General features: G+C 34.1%; 1 long non-coding RNA gene across 7 annotated transcripts; it reads right to left on the bottom strand.

Moving 5' to 3' along the window:
* Positions 1-247: 247 nt before the first annotated feature.
* Positions 248-4,581, bottom strand: LOC113347337. Of its 7 annotated transcripts, none has more exons than XR_003358887.1 (8): positions 4,497-4,581; positions 4,305-4,390; positions 3,166-4,125; positions 2,821-2,938; positions 2,244-2,391; positions 948-1,028; positions 641-828; positions 248-523 (listed from the first exon to the last, which is right to left on the bottom strand). It is a non-coding gene; the product is annotated as an uncharacterized LOC113347337 (long non-coding RNA). The 7 variants fall into 7 exon arrangements; XR_003358883.1 differs by having other exon boundaries at positions 248-828; positions 3,166-3,236; positions 3,407-4,125; XR_003358884.1 differs by having other exon boundaries at positions 248-828; positions 3,166-3,236; positions 4,102-4,125.
* Positions 4,582-5,892: the final 1,311 nt, after the last annotated feature.

Genomic DNA, 5,892 nt, shown 5'->3' with positions numbered 1-5,892 from the left:
ATCTTCAGTTCTCACTTGAAACTCCCTGTAACATATACTCCCTCCGTTCCTAATCAAATGAGCTATTTGTAGTTTGCACAAATTTTAAGGCAAGAAGGAAAGTAGAGTATATTTAAGTATTTTTTATAATTATACCCTTTTGGTCAATAATTAGTAAAATTTAGAAACGATTTATCTGTTAAACTATACCACGGTCTTTTTATAAAATTTATACCATTGAAAAGCATTTTAAAACACATACACAACGAATATAAACATGACTATCAAATTATACATATTTCATATAGTAACAGTAATCAATTAAAAGGATAGTTTTAGAAATACCCCTTAATTAGTGAAATAGCTCATCTATTATCGGACAAAACTAAAAACCAAATAGTTCATCTAATTAGGGACGGAGAGAGCAGTAGACAGTAGCTTTGTTTAGCATCATCCTTGCATATCTTTTGCAAACGTAATCTGAGAAGTGAACATTGATGTTGTCACCTCAAAAAAAAGTGCCAGCTATTATTGGTCTCCGCATCTACTATGGAAAATACAACTGAGAATATATCATCATCCCCATCCGCAGCGGTTTGCAGAAAAAAAAGGTATTTTGAGTTCAAAGGTCTTATATTGAGGAAAAGGAAATGGTATCAACCTTGTTCAAAACCTTTCACAGATGCATGGAAAGAAGCAAACAGACGATGAAAACTCGAAGCTTCCTCTGTAGAATGTATAGCATGGCTGCTTGGAGTTGTCTCCTTTAATTTTATCCTTCAAACATGGAACCCTTCAATGTCCGACATGACACACATGAAATAATATGTACGGAAATGCCTCATTCACCTAGAGACCCAATAACGACAGTCACTCCTCAATTTATTTTCTCACTGTATTAATTTCCAAGCAGATCCAAAGGTGCACATAATTATTTTAAAATAAGATTATAAGAATTGCTATCTTACGTGCAAATATTGTGGAAGCAAAGTCTTAAAAGATCAATGTTGTTACTCCAGAGCATTCAAAACTATAGCTCTTGCCTAGACCTTTAGCATTCTCAAAAACGAAGGAGAAGAAACTAATCGTTAGAAAGACAAAGAAGCAACTAAAGCTGCAACAACTTAATTCATGTAAAAATGTCTTAACCTTAATGCACCCTGGGAGTCACCACCCAAATTCTGGAATACAGTTCAATCAAAGTCTAAAATTATTAATATAAGGTAACTGTTAATGCCAATACCAAGACTTTTGACATTTATGATATATCTTAGATCTCATCATAGTTAAAGATTGTTAATTGTCATTCTGCCATTTTTATGAGGCTTATTCAGTTTCGTTCATTAGTTATTTTTTATTTGGCAATATCATATTACAATCAAATGCCCCATTTCAATTTCTAGCTGAAAAATTGGTACATAGGTAATGCATTTATTGCATAGTGCATCTTGTAACTGTCTGCTTAACACCATTGATCCACTATTATAACAGTGTTGTAATAAAATAATGCATTATAGCAACAACATAAAATGTGATACTTGAAGATAATACTGACCAAAATTCATGGTTTAAAAAGGCGTTTGTGGGGCGCGTTTTAAGACGTTTTTTTGCGCTTCAGGTCTTAGGCGCTTCTAGAGCACCACTTTACGAATTGGTTTATATTAGAAAGTGAAAAGTCGGCCTTTGAAACCAAGTAGGGCCTGTTTCACGTTTTCTAACTAAATACTAATAAACTTAATTTATAGGGCATGGTGATCATGATGACGATGACTATCTACATGATGATATGAATGATGCAGGCCTTCGTGGCCAGTATATTTAAATAGTTCTTGGGTAGAATATGCAATATCAGTATGCCATATGCTTAGTTAGTATAATTGTCCCTTTCATTATGCCTGAACTTCGTAGTTTTCTTTTACTAGGTTGATAACTTCTTATTTTTGTATAGTATTATATATTTCAAAAAGCTCGCTTTCGCTTTACGCTTTCGCAGAGCGCTTCGCGCCACGCTTTCGCTTTTTAAAACCTTGCCAAAATTTCTTATCATTTAATGTCCAGATCAATGATGCATTACTGTGCAATGAATGTAGAACAATCATTGTGTATCATATTAATCTCCTTCAACAATGTTTTATTTTCATATTCCAGATCATAACTCAAACAAAATCTTGATTCATATAGTTCACCATATTCATATTAAAAAATGATCAGGTAATTGAATGAATAACATTATACCCTATTCGAGATGAATATCAAAGTAATACCTTACAGTCAATCCCATGAAAAAGCCAAAGAAGTTGTTGAAAGAGAGGTGATCCCAGTTCAGGGCTGCCTCTGAATCTCTTGGAAAGATATGGCATTAGCTCCTTTTTGTCATTCGCTACCAATTACATTAGAATAATTAAAGAGTCTCTGCATTCAAGTATGCCCAAAATAACTAATGAGACATATATGTAATTAATATTATGCACAATTTTGACTACGAATCTACATCTTCCTTCCCAAAACCCCAGTCCCGAAGTATATCTATACCTCCAGCTCCTCTATCCATCCCAATTTTTCAAAAGTTCATTACTTGGTTTTTATCTAGGAATGGGATGACAACATTGCTAGACTTAAGTCTTGATGTCATGGGAACAGAATGAATGTCAAGTGAACTATTTTCGTGTCAGGTCACTGGAATTGGGTTTCCCGACACTTTTCCATGTTGACCCACACAATCGACAAAACATAGAAGGAAATGACAGAAAACACAGCGTCAGTGATAGATGTGAGAAGATTGGTCAAATTTCATACGTAGTGGTTAATGAATCCCTTACTTCAGGGACAAAGCCAAATTACCTCCAGTTGGAATTTTTTTTATAGCAAGCTCCACGAATAGTAATGAGTTCTACTGTATATAAGGCTTCTGCGTCCTCTTTCACATCTAGGATTTGGAAAGATCTTTCACTTGCTCCACCTGGATCCAAGAAACAACACTAATGTCAAATCAAAGAAGGTAAATAATTGATTCAAAGAAAGCGCATAACCGAAGCTATCAAACTCAAGTTTATAACTGAAGTTCAATTTAGCCGTGAAATAATTGGTGGTGCAATACTTACAAAAGAGTTGTAAGAATAAATTAAAATCAACCGTAACAGGACCACTTACAAATCAGAAAGTAACTAAGAAAGTAAGAAACTGCACCTGCAAATTTGATGGTTTTAAATCTGAAAATCCATCAGATTGAAATTCCAAATTAAAACTACTACTAAACCCTGTAAAGATAAAACTAAAAATTACTACTGAATTTAGCAAACAAATATATCCACATGATAAATTCTATAAATTTGTTCACCAAAGTTCAAATGCCAAAATAAAGCACAATTAAGCAGAGAACACCTACTAAAATCACAAACACAGATGAACCTAGGGATTTTAGCCGTACCTCTTGATTGAGATCAATGGCTCAACTGATTCAAAGCCAATGAATCGATGAAAACAACACTGAGAGAAGCCTACTTGTTCGAGTAAATGAGCGATAGTATTTTTGAATCGTCGGAGAGATTATATACTGAGAAATCTTAAGACTAATGGATGAGCGTTTTAATTTAACAATAAGAAGATCAGGGGTTTTTCATTCCCAGGGTTTTGAGAGGAAGTAATAACTTTAATCATGAGTAAGAGGCGTTACAGAAGAAAAGAAGAAGAAAATAATCTGTGAATGTGGAGGAGGAAAATCATCCCAAGAAGATCACTAACCATTTCAAAGAAGAAACTAAAATCCTGACCGATTAAAACGACTTTGCAATGACCATTTACGGTCGCATTAAAAAAATGGCTTATCATTCCCGTTCACCATCTTTTTATACAATTCAATGGCATCACTTACCTCGTTACTTCCACATCCCAGCAATGAGAGTGCCAACAGTAATGTTTTTGAGGTAAAACTTTTTTTCAAGCATTTTATCAAGTACTTCAGAGGCATAATCACTCTTCTGTTGTTATATACCTTCCGTTTTCAAGCTTACCACATAATTCTTCAATAACATCACAACATCAACTTGAAACAATACGACAGTCATATGCACAGTTGTAAAAAAAATAAAAAATAAAAAAAGATAACTGCCATGACTCATTCACCTCTTTCGGCACCACATCCAATTGCTGCAAGTTTAGATGTGAAAGTTAGTGAATAGATTTAGAATTGCTAAATAACATGAAGTATGCCAGAGTTAAAAACAAACTAAACAAAATCAGATGATCATAAAAAGAGGAGGAGGAGATGTTCATAAATCAATTAATGATCAACTAAAAAGCACTGGAAGAAGCAAAACAAATGATACCTAGGTCGGCGAGCCCTTAATTCTCCTTCATTTAAACAATCAAAACAACGTAGGTTGAATTGATTCACTGTCCATATACCGAAAATCTAACATTAAAAAAATTACTGAAATCTCAGCAACTCATGAACTTGTATTTTAGCAGACTGCATAAAATTCTTAGTAAACTCAATGAAATTGGTTTATGCTACCTACCTAAACAGAAAAATCAATAGCAAATCAAAATTCATAATGAAGTTTACAGATGGAGGTTGTTGCTGCGAAAGAGTAGATGGAGTTTCATCTCCAGTAAATGCATTTACTGATTGGGTCTGATTATGTAAATGCGCAAGAAATAGAGGGTAAAACAGTAAATGAATATATCATATATATAGATGTATACGAATGATGAAATTAAAATTATTAATAATTAAACTTAACTGGGTCAATGGAAGTCAACGTTGGTCTTTAGACCAAGCGCAAAGGCTGGACAAATGTTAGACCAAACTCTGGTTTTGGTCAAAAACTAAGTACCAAAAACCAAATAACCCTAAAAAGAAAAAGACAAGTAAAATTTCACAAGGTTTCAGTATAGTTGATGAGAAGATAATATAGGGGAATAACTCCAAATCAACGATTAGAACTGTGTTTGAGTGGAAAAGAAACTCATTCGATTAAAATTGTGTTTGAGAAACTCAGTCAATCAATTATTTTTGTTTTCGATAAAACGGAAAATCAATACAGTGAGAAAATAAATGAAACGCACAGTGAAGGAAGCTAATCAACCCCTACTACCACAACCATTGGATGCATAGAAGCTGGGAGGGGAGGGAAAATCCTAGACGCTAGTTAGAAAAGTGGATGTATCTCAACCGTCCCGTGACACAACAAACACTCCTGTTGTATAAGTATTGATATAAGATTTATACAATTTAACAACTCTCTAACTAGTTCATTTGAGTCATTTGAACTAGTTATGGTGAAGAATAATATGGTTGATATGAAAGTGCTCATATGGCTAACCATTTGGTTAAATACTGTTGAACCAAAAAATGTACATGTTTGGGTACGGTTACACAAACCTAAAATCGTGCATATCATTTGTGTGTAACAAGCTAGGTTTTCGATCTAACGGTTGAAAGATATTAGCTTGAATCTAATCAGGTTTTAATCTAACGGTGAATATTGAATGCTTTGTTACTAAGCTAACATTTATTGCAAACCATGATTTGAAAGACTATATAAGGGAGAACTCTAGCAACTGGGAAACCTGATCCCCACACCTCCTGTGTGATACTAGTTGTATTAGCTAGAGTAGATTCTCCTTTAACCTTAAGTTTCTTCTTGTAAACCAGGTTAACGACTTGAAGACTTCATTGGGATTGTGAAGCCAGACCGATATTACTTTCTCATAGTTGTGTGATCTGATCTTGATGATTTTATCGTGTTGAGTACAATCGTAACGGTTGGCTTGACATTGTCATCTCCGATAGGCAAGATATAAAAATAGTCACAAACATCTTCGTCTCGTCGTTTGTGATTCCACAATATCTTCTTTCGCCGCGTCGATTAAGATTACTATGAGGTGATTGATAATTCTAGGCAGTTCTTC

The sequence above is a fragment of the Papaver somniferum genome, chromosome 2 (genome assembly GCF_003573695.1).
Source record: "Papaver somniferum cultivar HN1 chromosome 2, ASM357369v1, whole genome shotgun sequence".
Classification (NCBI taxonomy): Eukaryota; Viridiplantae; Streptophyta; class Magnoliopsida; order Ranunculales; family Papaveraceae; genus Papaver; species Papaver somniferum.
The sequence above is the reverse complement of the archived record's forward strand: the minus strand, read 5'-3'. Positions and strand labels throughout refer to the sequence as shown.